This window comes from Symphalangus syndactylus, chromosome 10 (genome assembly GCF_028878055.3).
Source record: "Symphalangus syndactylus isolate Jambi chromosome 10, NHGRI_mSymSyn1-v2.1_pri, whole genome shotgun sequence".
Classification (NCBI taxonomy): Eukaryota; Metazoa; Chordata; class Mammalia; order Primates; family Hylobatidae; genus Symphalangus; species Symphalangus syndactylus.
This window is the reverse complement of record NC_072432.2, coordinates 16226683-16244890: the sequence shown is the minus strand read 5'-3', so window position 1 is coordinate 16244890 and position 18208 is coordinate 16226683. Positions and strand designations below refer to the sequence as shown.

The 18208-nt window shown below is 40.6% G+C and overlaps 1 protein-coding gene across 4 annotated transcripts in view; it reads right to left on the bottom strand.

The window, feature by feature from the left end:
- CELF2 (CUGBP Elav-like family member 2) overlaps positions 1 to 18208 on the bottom strand; it is an 868560-nt gene that overhangs the window by 522551 nt on the left and 327801 nt on the right. The gene's annotated exons all lie outside the window — the stretch shown is intronic.

Below are 18208 nucleotides of genomic sequence, written 5' to 3'. Positions count from 1 at the left end.
AGTGTTTAGCTCTGTTCCCCATCTAACTAACAGGCTGGTTGAGGGTGTTCTGGGTCTGCTCATTTACTGAATGGTGATCCACAGAGAGTATGCAAAAGACAAGGAAGCTAATTTCATGGCTACCAAAAAAAAATTATCTAGAGAATTAAAGCTTAATATAGCTTTATCCTCTGGAGAGAGCTGCTTGATTGCAGAAAAAGCTTAAAACCAGGATTCCAAAGCACAACAGACTAGTTTCTTAGAAAGGCTTTGCCCAAGATATATTCAATAAATGGAAAACCACATTTGCTCTCTGTCTTCTGTAATGAGGGAAGACAGCAGAACAGGGCTAGTCTGGGAACCAGGCAAACAGGTTTTATTCTCTATATTCTCTAACCCAGTTACTAGTTTTTAGGAAACAAAACCCAAGTTCTCAGGAGCTGTTTTTCTCAAACAAACATTCCCCTCTTTCAACGATATAAATAATGACCATTTCCTCCTTTCCTGCAGAAATATTAATTGAGCAAATTGTCCTTTCCTGCCACCATCGGCACAAGGCCAGTTGCCCAAGGGTAAAATCTACCTCTTGCTGTACAAGGGGAGAGAGGGGCAAAGAGGAGCACACCAGTGACACGCTTGGAGAAAACCTGATTAGAATCTGGGCCAGGGCAGGGGCTCCAGAGGGTTTTACACCCACCAGGAAGAAGTCATACATGCAATTAAAGTCTTTAAGAGAAATTCTGCCTCAAACTGCTTCCCTCTCCAGTGATCTTCTCAAAGCCCCATTCTTGTATAATTCTCACTCTTTGACAAGGCAGACTGACACTTTCAATCTAGTAATTGAAGGGCAATTGATTGTGAAGTGGTAATTTATTAAGGAGGAGGGGAGAGAGCTATCCTAACTAGGAAGGAACTCAACCCAACTCAGGTCTCCATGCCCTAGGTGCTCTAGACGGAACCTATGGTGTGTGATTTCAGGCATGCTGAAAGACTCACCAAACTTCGAATTCCTGAGTTCTTCTGTTCCCACCTCCCATTTCATGTTGCATAATTGGAGATAGCTCCTAAAATACTAATCCCCTGACATCATATTACCTGGACTTAACGTCAAGATAAGCTGTAACGGATTGAGCTCTCTGAAGAGCCTCCCTACAGAAGGAAACTGGAGGGCCATGTTACCTCATTTGGCCCAGGGCCAGCTCAAAATCTTAAATCTCTTCAAAAACAGTGTTCTCATTCTCTAGTGATGGAGATGCATGGCCTGTCATGCAGGGGCCCAAGAGGCACGTGTTGGAAGTGAGAAATATGGGCTTCTCTGGGATACTACGGCACTGCTGTGGTTGCCTGAAGGCCTGATCATACATGCATTCAATCTAGCATCCAAGCCATGAGTGAACTGTATTTTTGTTTAAAAATAAAATGTGGGTGGCCACATCCAAAAGAAGAGGTTAGATTTTGTGGTGATGAAGACAGCAATCATGGATACAGACCAAGGCAAAGAGAGTCAAGTTCTCTTTTTTCTGAAGTCATCTTCTGGCTCTTTTGGGCAATAAATGATCCCAGCTGCCTTTCTTCCCAGAGTCCTACAGTCCCTTTAGAGCAGCTTTTTTTTTTTTTTTTTTTTTTTTTAAAGACTCTTCTTTCCCTTTCTTCCTTCTCTTGGTCCCACTTCATGAACTGTCCTCCTTCCCCAAGGGGATAAGTGCCTGCTATGGAAGGATGTGGCTCCAGGCCATTGAAATGTGTATTTGCTAGAAAGTAGAGGTGCTGAGCCTTCCTTAAAAGACAAAGTGTGCACTGCTGTTTTGCCTCAATATTTCAAAAGTGAAAGGAGATCCTGGGTCTGAAAAAACCCAGCTCTCTCTCTCTCATCTCTTGTACACTCTTTTTCCCAGGAGCTAAAGCCTAGGACAGCTTAGCTCAGCACACAGTACCCGGGGAAGCAGATTCTCTCTTGCTGCTTCTTGTAGTTCAGTCTCCCTGCTGCTGTCCAAGTTATCGTGGATCTCAAAGGTTCTAAAACTCAATGGAGTTAGCAAACCATGGCCCATGGTCCAAATCCGGCCCAATGCCTGTTTTTGTAAAACTGTAAGTTTTATTGGAATACAGCCATTTGGAATAAGCTGTGTAAGTAGAATTTAAAGGAAGTTTTACTGGAATAAACCTTTTAAATAAAGACCATGTGCTTTAATGGAGAAGGGGAAAAGCATCCCAGGTTTGGAGAACTCGATAATGTATGTTACGTTCAATAATGACAATAATAGTGGCAGCCAAGGAAGGACACGTGCAAAGTCTCAGAGCCGGCATTACATGCCATTTACAAATAACAAACCTCAGTGAGGGCCACATCTTTCCAGTTCACAAAATCTTTCACTTTACCCACCAGGAAATATGATCAAATGTATAAAACTGCCATTTCCACAGGCCTCTAACAATTCTTTCTGGCTTGGACGTTTGTGTCTTTATAAGAATGAAAAACTAGCACAACGCAAAACCAAAATGGAGTTCTACAGCATGGTTAACTGAAACACCTGCACCCTGGATGGATTGCAATCTTCAGCCCTGCAGGACCAGTCATACAATCGCTAATGTCAGTCTGTGTCAGCAGAGCTCATCCCTGAACAGCTGATTTACATTAGAGCTCCAGCTCAGAGACAGCACATCTGAAAATAGATTTGTAGTTTTGTCCATCAGCTCTACAGAAGGAGTGGGAATAAAAGAGCCTTGAAAGAAAATGAGGATCAATATAAAGAGAATTGCTGTGCTGTGAGAAAAACTGGGCAGTATAGGAAATGGATTCATGGTATCACTCAGAGGTGGGATTCGGGATCCGATGGGAAGGTACTTCTCTGTTCTATCTCACATCGATCATACAATTTTATAGTTGGGCAATCCTGGTTCAATATCTCATCGTAGAAATGAGGAATATATGGGTTTCCATCCAAACACTCAGATAAATGCAGTGCCTGATGATATAAGGGATACAGGGGAACACCACGTTGAATCAGACATTGACCCTACCTATCTTGCAGACATTGACACGCTATTAATGGAATTACTACACAAACACTACAAAGCAGAAAATATGCATTTGCACATCTGAGGTTTAGATTCAGTGCTATGAACATTCAGAAGAAGAAAATCTTACTTCTACTTGAGGGTGGACAGCCAGGGAGGGGGCTTAGTGAGAAGTTCTCAGGTGAAATTAGAAAGCATGAAACCTGGGTCCTGAATACAGGACCAGGCACTGCTGAGGATACAGTGCTGAACAGACAGTCCCTATCCTCCTAAATAATATGGTGTTTGGGGAGCAGAGACTTTTATTTTTACATAGACATGAAGAGATCACCAAGAAATTGATCTCTCAGGTGCCCTCTAACTCTGTTGCACTAAAGTTGAGAGTGGTGGGGACATGGTTTGGCTGTGTCCCCACCCAAATCTCATCTTCAGTTGTAGCTCCCATAATTCCCACATGTTGTGGGAAGGACTCAATGGGAGATAATTGAATCATGGGGGCAGTTTCCCCCATACTGTTCTCATGGTAGTGAGTAAGTCTCACAAGATCTGATGGTTTGGTAAGTGGTTTCCCCTTTTGCTTGGCCTCATTCTCTCTTGCCTGCCACCATGTAAGACATGCCTTTTGCCTTCCGCCATGATTGTGAGGCCTTCCCAGCCACGTGGAACTGTGAGTTCATTAAGCCTATTTTTCTTTATAACTCACCCAGTCTTGGGTATGTCTTGGTCAGCAGCATGAAAATGGACTTATATAGGTGGGAAACACAGCAGCTCTGCATAAAAACAGACAGGACCCTGCATGCGGATTATTCTCTTTACTGTGGACTGGACAGCATAGGATCCTAGGATTCTGGGACTTTTAGCTAAAATACATTATTTGAGGAGATGAGCGGCACATGGTGATTTTCTGTTTCCTAACAACACTCTCTCTGGGACCAAACTCCTTGTAGCCCTCTTCTCAACTAGGCCTCCACCTTGAGCTATAAAAACCACAGACTCAACATAAATGATTTCATCAGTCCCCCATGACACATTTGAAGACATAGTTTCTAACAGCTCAAGGCCACATCCCCAGGGTGATCCCATTCCCCTTAAAGTGCCTGCCTCAGAAAGCTCCAGGCTGCCAAAAGAATTGACCCTGTGTTCCAGCCAATACCTGACACAGGGCTCTGCCCTCCCTTTCTTAGGTCATTGAATACACAGGGCTTATAATGGTGATCCATTCCTCCATCTCTTTGAGATCTGCATGTACCCCCTGCAACTCAGGAGGGTCTTTCTCAAGGACCTGAAAGCTGTTTCTTTACAATGTAACCACAAGGAAGACCAGGGCCCCTGTCCCCCCATCTCTGTGGGAGAACTGAGTTCTAACCCAGTTGCCTAATCACATTGCCCACCATATGCAATTTTTCACTTCCTGACTCTATGGTACCCCTGCTTTCTGGCCCTCCACCCCATTCTCCCTTTAAAACGCCTGGTCATCTCTATAAAGCTGAGCCCCATTGATTCTGGAAGTGCATCCCTACTGCAATAATTTATTGGTAATTAAAATCTGTCCTGACCACTTAATTTATAAACAAAGAAAACTTTATATTTGACCATTATCTGGTGCTGCGACTCAGATCTGGATCTGCTGCCATGAGACCCTTGAACAGGACAACTCTGTCTGCACAGAGACTTTTGTGTCCTCTGGGTCTTTGGTGGTGAGTCTGACCCTCCTGATCCAAGGCTCCAAACACATGTCTGTAGGAGCACAGCGAGGAGACATTTTGATACTGATGGCTCTGCATATACTCTCTGAAGCTGGAAGAGAGTCCCAGGCTTCTTTCAAAGGGGACCTTCTGGGCTACAAGTGTTTCTTCCTGGATCCTTATTCTGAGTGGGGATTCATTCCCTGATGCCTGAGTTGGAAATTATTTTTCTTCCTGCCCATCCCATAGGAACTTCTCAGCCATCTGAAAGCCCCTTTTTGAACTCCTGCTGACTGTAAGCTCCACCACGATGGCACTCACTCTGCCCACTTCTTGTTGGCATGACTTGATGAAGGATGATTGGGAACTTTTGTGGTTTCTTTGGGAAACAGGGTCTCCCTAAACTGGCTCCTCTAAGACCTCTCCCTTCCATTACCTCCTCCCTCCTTCCGCCGGTCTCCATCTTCCCTTCCACTCCCCTACATTCTTTGATATGAGCCCCTTCGAGCCCCTGGGGCTCCTCCTCTTCTCTCTTCACATCTGCTGGACCCTTCCCTTCCCATTCCAGCCACTCAATTACTGACAGTTACTGGAACCTGAGGCCAGCTGCCCCCATTGGGGGACGCTTAAGGGACTTAGGGATCCCAAAAGCAGCTACCTGAGGCTGAAAAGAAAAACTAATTGGAAACAGATATTTAGTTCACCTCTCCCATGAGATGATCTATCAAGGTAAAAAAAAAAGTCTTAAAGGCCTCCTCCGCACAAATATTATTGGTAAATTTTAGCTCTCATATTCAGCAGGTGAATGTTGGCTGCTCCATCTGCCAGAAACACAAATTGGATTAAAAAAAAATGGAGTAAAGATGAGAACTAACTCTTCCATACACGATTGAATTTTGTATTATTGTATTTATGCCTGACTCATGGCTAATATTAAAAATGAAAGCCATAGGTTTCTATTTATGTCTATCTGTGTGTTTATGCACGTATGTAAGGTACCCTCCCTCCAGATGGCATTGACAAATTAATTTACAAAATCCTTTAAAAGAGTTCTATCCTAATTGGCTTAGAGAGAAATATGCACTTATGTAAATTAAGTCTTTCTAAAACTGTCGGAAATATAGAAACCAACTCAAATGTTTATGTAATTTGAGTAAATGCTTGGTAAGATTAGTTTAATATTGTTGGTTTAATAAAAAAGGTATGTTTTCAGAGTTGTCAATATTAAATATAACAGAATAAATTTTTGTTTTTCTTGAGTTTACTAGTCACATAAACTAATATTTTCTAGATATTTAAGATTATAAAAGTGATAATTTGATTTGAAGCAAATTAAATCATTATTTTGACAAACTTTAATTCAACAATAATTGTTTCGTAATGTTTGCCTAAGAAGAGTTTCCAAAATCTTTTCAGTTACTTGCAAACTTAGAAGTATGCTAAATTAAATAATGGATATTCATTAAATATCTAAATAATTTTCAAGTAAGTACTAAAACATCAATTATTAAACATTAGCTTAAGTTTATATACTTTTGACTTATTATTATATGGTACAGAGTGGCTGAAGATTAGTAGGGTCTGCTAAGGAAAAGAGAAATTTTGTCCACAGTGACTGGTTGTTCCAGAATGAGAAAGATGGAAAGTATAAGATGAAACCTGAATGGATGTAGAAAGTCATAGAAAGTTTAAGGAAAGGAATATTATGTTGTGATTAGTCTGCTCAGATCACCATAATGAAATGCCATAGACTGGGTGGCTTAAACAGTAAAAGTGCATTTTCTCACAATTCTGGAAGCTAGAAGTCTGAGATCAAAGTCCCAGCATGGTTCTAATGAGGGCTTTCTTCCTGGCTTGCAGACAGCACCTTCTTGCTGTGCCCTTCCATGGTAGAGACAGAGACAGAGAGACAGAGAGAAAGAGAGAGAGAGAGAGTGAGGCAGAGAGGGAGAGAAAGCGTATGCACAAGCATGAGTGAGCTATGGCATCTTTTCTTTTTAATTTTAACACTAATCCCATCATGTTGGCCTCACTTCCATAAACTTTTCTATACCTAATTATTTCCCCACAGCCTCATCTCCAAATACCACCACATTGGGGGTTGGGGCCTCAACATGTGAATTTTGGGGAGACACATTTCAGTTCACAGTAAATGTCAAGACTTGCTAAGATTAAATGGATTTATGTATAAAATTTTTAAAAATGAGCTTCAATATCAATAGTGTATTGACTCAAAACTAGTTTGGTTTGCTTTTCTCTTTCTGAAAATGAGAATGTTTCTTGAATTAGTGGTATGCTGTTGATAAGAGACTGTAAAAGGTTTTTCTCTACTTTTTAGTAATCTTCCTAGGAGAGAAAGATTCTGCACCTCATAAAAATAATTTTCTGTGTTTCATGTTGCCTTTATCATGTCTCTGATTAGTTAAGAGAACCATGTTTTCTCACTTTAAAAAGAACTAAGGTTTTTAAAACAATGATCTTACCTCCTATATTTACTTTTAAATTCTTTCATTGTCACATTGGTTAGATACTTAACTAAGGATTGTTTCACAGTGACCAGTGATCCTATTTTGTCAAGTAATCAAACCTTTTGACATATTTGACAGCTTTGTCATCCTAAAATCAAACCCTAAATGAAGCCTTCATGGTATCAAACTGACTTTGAGATTTCCCAAGGGGCTCTGAAAAATCTCAAAGGGTTGTTCTTTCACCTCGTTAAAAAAAGAGATGTTCAAATCATTGAATTTACTTGCGAGGTGGAAATTCATGAAAAGCATTATTTAATAAAAAGAAATGTTTAACCTTCCCCAGGTTATATTTGTACAGGTAAAGGCGGTATTTCAAAAGTTACAGGAAGTTCCTAGAAATTTGTCAATGTCTTTGGTGTCCACGATCTATCTCAATGCTGCTTTGCCTGATATTAGACAACAATAGTGTAATGTCATCAGTCATAATTCCAGCAATTATTTTAACATGTTTTATGTCACAGAAACTACCACATTTTCTTGTAAATGGTGTTATTTTTATAACGAACGCCCATCAGATCTTTAACCACAGCCATCTTCAGCATTTTGTCATCCAGAAATAGTCACTGTTTTACTCTGCTCATGCAAACAGCTCAAGCCAAAGAACTTTGTCTTTAACAAAAAAGAAGCTGTCTCAGAGACCCATGGAAATAACTGTCTGTGACAGGTACTCTGGGGTGCAAGCTTCTGATGTCATTGCTTACACAACCTTGATACCATCCTAATGAACTGAGTCAGGTTTTCCATAACTCTAGCAGAGAAGCTGACAGCTTCATAAAATTGCTAACTCAAGATCAAGGAGAACAAAATTAATTATTTAATATATTGGACTTGGTAAAGTGATAAGGAATGATTATTATGTTTTATGGCTTTTGTTTGGAATATTGCTGGCTCTTTAATACTCTATTTTCTGGATAGCAGAAAATTCCTTTTCGTTTCGTCTTAAGCTATCTATCACCCAAAACATCTACTAAATTATACTTTTGTAAACAAAATAGAAACATTTATCTTTTTCTCCCTACCTGATCTCTTCAGAATTCAGAATTTGTTCTTGGGCATTCTTATTTGCATGACAATAGTTATTTGCACAGGTGCAAAAAAAATCTGTCTCCCTTATAATAGGACATAATTGGAGACATTGGTTTATATGTTCAAGGCTTTGAATGGAACGCCCTATTTGAGAATGACACGTAAAATCAGATATGACCAGACATATTTAAGGATCCAAGGTTGACTTTACGGAGTGAATGTGTACAAATCCCTCTTGGAAGAACTAGGCTGATACCTGGCTTACAGGATTTCCAGATGTATAGGTGAGTAAGAACGGTCATGTCCTGGCAAGCCTAAGAACATCAAAATATTTTGGGGACCTCCAAAGAAAAGGAATTTACCCAAACCTACAGGTATTGAAGGTGAAGTCTGATAGCAAGTTATTGGCTTGGCTTCCTAGAAATGCAGAGGCTTTTAAAAGTCCAATAGGAGATTCTTTATTTTCTAGCAAAGCAAACTTAAAAAGGTCTATGCGCTCAATTATTATTTTTGCTGCACTTACATAAATATCATCTGGCCCAGTTTAATGAGACAAGAAACATTTTATAAACAAGAATAGTCTAAGTTTACCTTTGATCAAAAAGGGGGGCAACTGTGGACAGCAATCTTATGTTTCAATAGAAAACTGTAACACATCCTTGTGGGTGATCAGATTCTAGTCCTGTTCCTTGTTTTGGGGAGTTTATATTATTTACCTATAAACTGGACTGGATCCTTCCATCTTACACGTATGGTCACCCCTTACCAAATACTCTTCTAGTTTTCTTCAGTGGGTGACTGTAACTCTCCAAAGTTAACCTTTTCACTTGTTCTCCCTTCCACCTGACTTGTCATCAATGAGAACTAAAACCTGATGGCCAAGATCCTTATTGTGACTCAGTGTTGTCTTGTAGCTGCTATTTGGCTCCATGATCTGATACAGTCCTGCACACTGAAGCCAGACAAGTGGACCTACGTGTCCAGAAAGTCATTACCACAATAATTCATGTAGGAGCAACCATTACACCCAGAGCTGCTGCTACCAGGGCCATTCAGAAAGTCCACTGGAGGCTGGGTACGGTGGCTCATGCCTGTAATCCCAGGACTTTGGGAGGCCAAGGCAGGCGGATCATAAGGTCAGAGAGATCCAGACCATCCTGGCCAACTTGGTGAAGCCCTGTCTCTACTAAAAATACAAAAATTAGCTGGGCGTGGTGGCGCATGCCTGTAATGCCAGCTACTCGGGAGGCTGAGGCAGGAGAATCGCTTGAACCAGGGAGTCAGAGGTTGCAGTGAACCAAGATCACGCCACTGCACTCCAGCCTGGCTACAGAGCGAGACTTCATCTCAAAAAAAAAGAAAAAAAAACAAAAGAAAAAGAACACTGGAACCCCTGTGTCTCCCATGCTCTGCTCCAAGAAATACCCTTGGTGGTGACATTAATGTCTACACCATGATGACAAAAATCCAAACCATAAACCAGGAAATCTGTCTGACTGCCACTGCCCTTCTCACTTCACCATCTAAAGATGCTTAGAGCTCAGTGTCCACACATCTTCCCAACTGACTACCCTCTGGCCTCAGTCACTGAGTTTATAGTCAGCTCCAACCATTACTTTTCATTTTTATTTTTGTTTCCATAGAAAGGCCCCTCATTAAATGCCTGATTGCTCCCTCATCCAGCAGATGTCCTCGACTACAAGTCTCAACAGATGGTTTAGCTGGTCCTTAATGAACACAATGCGATCAAATAGAAAATGGACTTAGATTGTTCAAAGCAATGTACAATGTCTCTTTTTTCCTTGAGCAAGAAGAGGACTCATAAAGACTCTCTCTATGACCAAACTCCAGCCGGGCTCCTCTGAGCTCTTCTAAACTAGGCCTCCACCTTGAGCTATAAAACTTACAGACTCAACAAAAATGATTTCATCCATCCGTCTCCCCCCTCATTAAAAAACTTGAACAAACACTGACATAGTTTCTAACAGCTCAAGGCCACATCCCTAGGGTGACCCCATTCCATTCCCCTTCAAGTGCCTGCCTCGGAAAGCTCCAGGCTGCCAAAAGAATTGACAATGCATTCCAGCCAACACCTCTTCCTGCGGCGCTGCAAAAAAATGTTAAAAGTACTGAGTAGTAACTGAGTCATGATTCTTCAAATATTCCTAAGGGAAAAGGAAAAATTACGTGGTGCAAATTTTTCCTCTCTGAGGTGTAGTAAAGACAACACACTTTGTCATGCTTGTCAATTTATCAAGAAAAAGTAGTAACTAGATAGAAAATATGTGGCGTCACTGTTTAATTGCTCTAGCTCAGGGTTAGCAATACCCAAGTCCACACTGGGGCTCCACATCTACTGTATGTGTGTGTTTGGATAAGTGACTGGAACTTTAGAAGTATCACTTTCTTCTAAATAAGAGCAAAAGAACCACTACCTATTTCACAGGGCTATTACAAAGATAAAATGAGACATTATAGGAAAAGCACTTAGCATAAGGCATGGCGTGTAGAAAGGACTAATAATTCTTCCACATTATCATCTAAGATATAAATTCCTGATCTTCAGATGGCCAGCCTGCTCACAAGGAATACAAGCAGAGCATCCACGCAACCTTTTCCAGCTCTATACATCTTTAAGATGTCATGTGACATGAACCGAAGGGTATCTACACATGACATTCCTCCAGACTTACACAGCGTGCTCTCCTCTGTGAATCTGGGATGCATCTTAGGAGACTTCCCAGGCATGTGAAAGAGAAATGTACACAAAATGAGCCAGAGACAGAAATGAAAAAGAAAGCATCAAGGCCAAGCAGTCACTTACAACATTTCAGGGTCTGTTCTATGTTTCCCATCAACGTGGGCTGTTTTCATTAATGGGAGGTTCTCACACACTCCATAAGGGAACAGGCAAAAGTGTAGTTTGTTATAGCTTTAAGGCTCATTCAAACATTTAAGGGATGCAGTAAACCATACATTTCCTCCAGACATTCATCATCTTTGTGACATCAAATGCTCATAACCTAAAACATCTCTGACCTTTGAAATATCACCAGGGCTCCTCTGAAGTTTTTTCCTAATAACAAGACTAGTTTTTGATATTTGCCTTGTCATATGAGATTTGAAAGCATCCCTGCGACTATCTGTCAAAGCCACTTCCATTTTCCTGCTAGTCAGATCATTAGTCTAGATCATGGACCAAGTTAGACTATGGACCCTGGGCCATATCCAGCCCAGTGTTTAAAGACAATCTGTTTAAATAAAGTTTTATTAGGTCACAGCCAAGCTGTTTACATACCATCTATGGCTGCTCTCAGGCTAACATAGCAAAGTTGTATAATTGTGACAGAAAATGTATGGTCAGCATAACCTGAAATATTCATCATCTGGCCCTTGATGAAGAAATTTGTCAACATCTGTTCCAGATCATTCTCTTGCTTAGAAAGAATAAATTCCACCTGAATACTACATATAGATTAGATTCTCAGAGAGGATTTTAGAAATTTCTACATTACATATTAGACACTTTTCTGATTGGCACAGAAAAAAGCAACTGAAGATAGAATTACTCAAGTAGGTGTTAGGAGTCATTATCAGTTAATTCATTCATTCCATATAATAACACAATATCACAGTGGTAAATACTAGGGGTGGGATGTGAGTGACATATACAAAGCCCCTGGTCCCATGGAGTGAGTATAAATTAGGATAAGAGAGACAAAGAGTGCCTAGGAATCCAACTTACAGGGGATGTGAAGGACCTCTTCAAGGAGAACTACAAACCACTGCTCAATGAAATAAAAGAGGATACAAACAAATGGAAGAACATTCCATGCTCATGGGTTGGAAGAATCAATATCGTGAAAATGGCCATACTGCCCAAGGTAATTTATAGATTCAATGCCATCCCCATCAAGCTACCAATGACTTTCTTCACAGAATTGGAAAAAACTACTTTAAAGTTCATATGGAACCAAAAAAGAGCCCGCATCGCCAAGTCAATCCTAAGCCAAAAGAACAAAGCTGGAGGCATCACGCTACCTGACTTCAAACTATACTACAAGGCTACAGTAACCAAAACAGCATGGTACTGGCACCACAACAGAGACATAGATCAATGGATCAGAACAGAGCCCTCAGAAATAATGCCGCATATCTACAACTATCTGATCTTTGACAAACCTGGCAAAAACAAGAAATGGGGAAAGGATTCCATATTTAATAAATGGTGCTGGGAAAACTGGCTAGCCATATGTAGAAAACTGAAACTGGATCCCTTCCTTACACCTTATACAAAAATTAATTCAAGATGGATTAAAGACTTACATGTTAGACCTAAAACCATAAAAACCCTAGAAGAAAACCTAGGCAATACCGTTCAGGACATAGGCGTGGGCAAGGACTTCATGTCTAAAACACCAAAAGCAATGGCAACAAAAGCCAAAATCGACAAATGGGATCTCATTAAACTAAAGAGCTTCTGCACAGCAAAAGAAACTATCATCAGAGTGAACAGACAACCTACAGAATGGGAGAAAATTTTTGCAACCTACTCATCTGACAAAGGGCTAATATCCAGAATCTACAATGAACTCAAACAAATTTATAAGAAAAAAACAAACAACCCCATCAAAAAGTGGGCAAAGGACATGAACAGACACTTCTCAAAAGAAGACATTTATGCAGCCAAAAAACACATGAAAAAATGCTCATCATCACTGGCCATCAGAGAAATGCAAATCAAAACAACAATGAGATACCATCTCACACCAGTTAGAATGGCCATCATTAAAAAGTCAGGAAACAACAGGTGCTGGAGAGGATGTGGAGAAATAGGAACACTTTTACACTGTTGATGGCACTGTAAACTAGTTCAACCATTGTGGAAGTCAGTGTGGTGATTCCTCAGGGATCTAGAACTAGAAATATCATTTGACCCAGCCATCCCATTACTGGGTATATACCCAAAGGACTATAAATCATGCTGCTATAAAGATGCATGCACACGTATGTTTATTGCGGCACTATTCACAATAGCAAAGACTTGGAACCCACTCATGTCCAACAACGATAGACTGGATTAAGAAAATGTGGCACATATACACCATGGAATACTATGCAGCCATAAAAAATGATGAATTCATGTCCTTTGTAGGGACATGGATGAAACTGGAAACCATCATTCTCAGTAAACTATTGCAAGGACAAAAAACCAAACACCTCATGTTCTCACACATAGGTGGGAATTGAACAATGAGAACTCATGGACACAGGAAGGGGAACATCACACTCCGGGGACTGTTGTGGGGTTGGGGGAGGGGAGAGGGACAGCATTAGGAGATTTACCTAATGCTAAATGACGAGTTAATGGGTGCAGCAAACCAACATGGCACATGGATACATATGTAACAAACCTGCACATTGTGCACATGTACCCTAAAACCTAAAGTATAATAATTAAAAAAAAAAAGAGAGAGACAAAGAGTGACTCCTTCATTCATTCATTCATTCATTGTCATGTGCTAGGAAATCTTTTAGATACTGGGTATATAACAGTTAAATACACAAACCGTGCATTCTAACAGGGGAGAGAGATAATCGGTAAACAAACACATGCAGATGGCAGATACTGGCAATGCTGTGATGAGAATATTAGCTGAACCATATGAAGTGAACATTTTTATAAGTCAAACAAAGTTGAATACTGGCTGTTGCCTATGATTCAGTCTATCAGGGAGATGTGCTAGAGACTGACTTTTGGCTTTAAACTGGGAGGTCAGGGAAGGGCTCACTGAGGAGATGACATGGGAGCTAAGGCTTGAATGAGCAGCCTCTACCCCGCCAATAGCTAAGGAAAGATTGCCAGGCAGGGAGAGGGAGTAGCTAATGAAAATCAAGCCAAAATAGCCTGGCTGCATAACTGAGAAAGAGAAATATCAGCAGGGCTGGAGCAATGTGAGCTGTGGGGAGAGAGGGAGGAGATTTAGGTGGAGAGGTTCATAAGGGTCAGGCCAGATGGGGCCTTGCAGGTTAAAATAAGGATACTGGCTTTGACTCTAAGAGTAAAGAGGAAGTTTTAGTAGGGAAGTCACAGGATCTGATTTATGGTGTTTGTAATGCTTTCATTCCTCTACGTGCAAAATTGTTTAAGAGAGCAAGAGTGAAGCAGGGAGACTGGTTAGGAGGTAGCATTCTTAGCAAAATGAGATGTCATCAATGGAAGGTGGAAAAACGTGGAGAGAGTCCCTAGGTGCTTAGAGGTCAAACTCAGTAGAAACTGGCAATAGTTTGGATGTAAATTAAGAGGGAAAATGGGAGATTAGGGAGACTGCCTAACTTTCCAGTTTGAGTACCTGGCTAGATCACTGTGACTCATAAACCTACTAGAGCTGGAAACCAGTGAGTTCTTGGGGGGACATTATAGATAGAGTTTATAACCCGTTGAGCTTTTGACATCTTTAAGGCATGCAAGTGGGCTGAGCTGCCTGAAAGCTGAAGGAGAAAGGGAAACAGAAGTGGAGGTGGGGAAGGACATTCCTCAGGAGAGAGGATGGAGTTGGAAGAGGAGTTGGCAACAGCTTGCACTGCTAATACTGCTAATGAGTTCTATGACTTCGTTTAGTCAATTCATTGATTCCCTAATCTCTAAATGGGAGAGTTAAACTCGATTTGGGGTTTTAAATCCTTCCCCAGAGGTGACTTAGGGCTTATGCATGGGTAAAGGAGACACCAGATATTCTGGGTCCCACTCCCTGCTTAATCCTCCTGTCGACTTTTTCCCTCTCAAGTCACATCTATAAACATCTCGTCCTGCACTCAGCATATGTTCAAGTTTATTCTATTCTTTTTTTTTTTTTTGAGACAGTCTCGCTCTGTCACCCAGGCTGGAGTGCAGTGGCACGATCTCAGCTCACTGTAACCTCTGCCTCCCAGGTTCAAGTGATTCTCCTGCCTCAGCCTCCTGAGTAGCTGAGACTACAGGCATGTGCCACCACACCCAGCTAATTTTTGTATTTTTAGCAGAGACAGGGTTTCACCATGTTGGCCAGGATGGTCTCAATCTCTCGACCTCATGATCCTCCTGCCTTGGTCTCCCAAAGTGCTGAGATTAAGGCATGAGCCACTGTGCCTGGCCTATTTTATTCTTTTAATCATAGGTCTCATACAGTATCAACTTTTTTCTTCTGTGTACCAAGAATACTTTATTTAACTTTTGAATTTTTTTCTTTGAATGCCGCTGGAGTGTTTGTACTTTCCCAGGAGTCAAATGGGAGAATGTTGAAAATTATTGGCATGTCTTTTGGTGAAAATTAGGTTTCTTTTATGTCCCTTGGGGAAGACAGTCATTAAAACACAGGCAGTAGCACTACGACCACCCCTGGTTTCTCCATGTAACAAAATGGAACAAGGATGGAGCGATTTCAAATAGACAGTTGTTGAGAAACAGATCATCTCCTCAAACACTATATTGTGGTGTAAGCAGGTTTTAAAATTGCGCCTTTTGACGACTTTTTAGTAGCAACAGGTTTGGCAGAACTCTAGGCTGAGCTCCTGGACCAAACACACGAGGATATTCCAGGTTACGTGGGTTTAAAGGCCTTTTTGCCTTGTAATATGCTTTACAAATCAAATGTTCTACTCATTTGTTAATCAGATGAGGACAGTAACAGCTCTTTCTCTTTACCGGAATGGGGCCTCTCACGCCATTCTCTGGATTTCTAAAGCATTTTATTGACATAACTCAGATCACAGACAACCCTGCTAATAACCCTGCTATGTGGCGTTAGAGTACACACCTCATTCTCCTACTAGATCACCCATTTATCAGGCTGTGTTTTATCTTTGCTTCTTCCACATATTATAGGCAGAGACTTATTGGTGGCGAGTAAACCGTTCAATGAAGCAAAATTAGCCAAAAGGATGCCTTGTTGTAAACAAGGAATTTAAAATGCAATTTATAAACTCTATCCCTTTATGGTTCCTGACCTCAGAAAAGGATTATACACAGTTAAAAAGCCAGTGGGATAATGCTTGCCAAGAAGAGGTGTGGACAGAATGAACTTGGTGTAGCCAAAGGAGTCGATGTAAAAATGTTTCTCTTTCCCAGGTCTCGCCAGTCCAAGTTTCTGAAACTTCACTTATTCTAGCAAAACTAAGGTTCACTTAAATTTGGGGCATGTTTAGGGGAAAAACAACATTCTCACTGTTTTTTTTTAAAAAGGAGTTAAGACTTGAGATCATTATCTAAAAATGCTTTTGGGGGGATACATGTTTCAAAATCTATAACCATAGTTATATACATTCTTAGAGCTGGAGCCTGCCTTATCCACTGATGTAATAATATTAAGTTAATCGCCTGAGAAAAATTGTTTGAAAGCCCTTGTAGAAGTGTTTCAGTTTTAGAGACTGGTTAGTAATCCAATTAAAAAAAAAAAAAGGAAAGCATAATTTATTCTAATAGATGTATCCTAAGAACATTTACAGAAGTACTTTACCATTTTTTAATAATTAAAAATAAAGTTTAAACATGCAACAGAAAAAAAATCACTGACGGACTCATGAAAATGTAACTTTCATCAAGAAATCCTGGTAATTATTTAATGAAAGTAAAAAGCTAGGTACACAAAGATGTTCATTATGTTGTTGTTAGTACAAATTAAGGAGTGGAAACAATCTAAATTTTCAACAAAGAGGGTGTATCACCTGAGGTCAGGAGTTCGAGACCAGTCTGGGAAACATGGTGAAACTCCGTCTCTACTAAAAATACAAAAAATTAGCCCCGTGTGGTGGCAGGCACCTGTAACCCCAGCTACTTGGGAGGCTGAGACAGGAGAATTGCTTGAACCCAGGAGGCGGAGGTTGCAGTGAGCAGAGATCATGCCACTGCACTCCAGCCTGGGCAACAAGAGCAAAACTCCATCTCAAAAAAAAAAAAAAAAAGTACATTAATATTATGGTGCTTTATTTAGCCACTAAAATGGTGGTTATGAAAGTTAGGCGGAAACATGAAAACATGTTTGATATGTTAACTGGAAACAGCAGATTATAAAATAGCACATACTACCTGATCTGCAAAAAGCATCCGTGGAAAGTTCTAGAAAATGACATGCAGTACTTTTTAAAAAGAGAATAATTAAGATGGATATTGGCAATTTTTAAATTTGCTCTTTTCTGTAATCTTGTTCTTAAAAATAACAAAATCAGAAGACATGAAGACAGAAGTCATAAATAGGAAATAAAAACTTAGCAAATTAATACAACATAAATGTCAGGAAAAAGAAGTCCCAGTAACGTCCGCACATTTCTCCTCATTTGTATTTCTTATTTGGGTTCTGGTCTTGCTCCTATGAAGCCATGTTTTGGGATAGGTATTTGGAAGACATGACACTGTGCAGAACCGCTTTTAACAAAAATCCCTCAATTGAACATTTTCATATTTCAAAAATTGCCAAAAACGCTTTTGCTAGGAAATACCATTCAGAGTCAGTGAAGCCCAAGAATTAACTCTGCTAAGGGAGTCAGCTTAGAGAGGATGCATGAACTTTGCCCTTTCTAGCTCCTTGTGTTCTAATTTTTCTGGGCCTCTGAGAGATGAGGAGGTCAGAGTTCACTTTTTTAGGAGCATTCAGAGAAAGACTTTATGTCATACATTCTGCCCATTCAGTTTCACCATTAGCTGAGGCCTGGGGGTGGGGGTGGGGGTGGGGGTAGGGGAGAGGTCAGAGCAGGAAACCAAGTTTCCCTTGACCCTTCAAGGACCCTAATAAGGCTTTCTGGAAAAGTTCACTTTTCCTTTCTTTTCTCTTTTTTTTTTTTTAAATTTTTTGAGATGGAGTCTTACTCTGTTGCCCAGGCTGGAGTTCACTGGTGTGATCTCTGCTCACTGCAACCTCTGCCTCCCAGGTTCAAGCGATTCTCCTGACTCAGCCTCCCAAGTAGCAGGGACTACAGGCACCCACCACCACGCCTGGC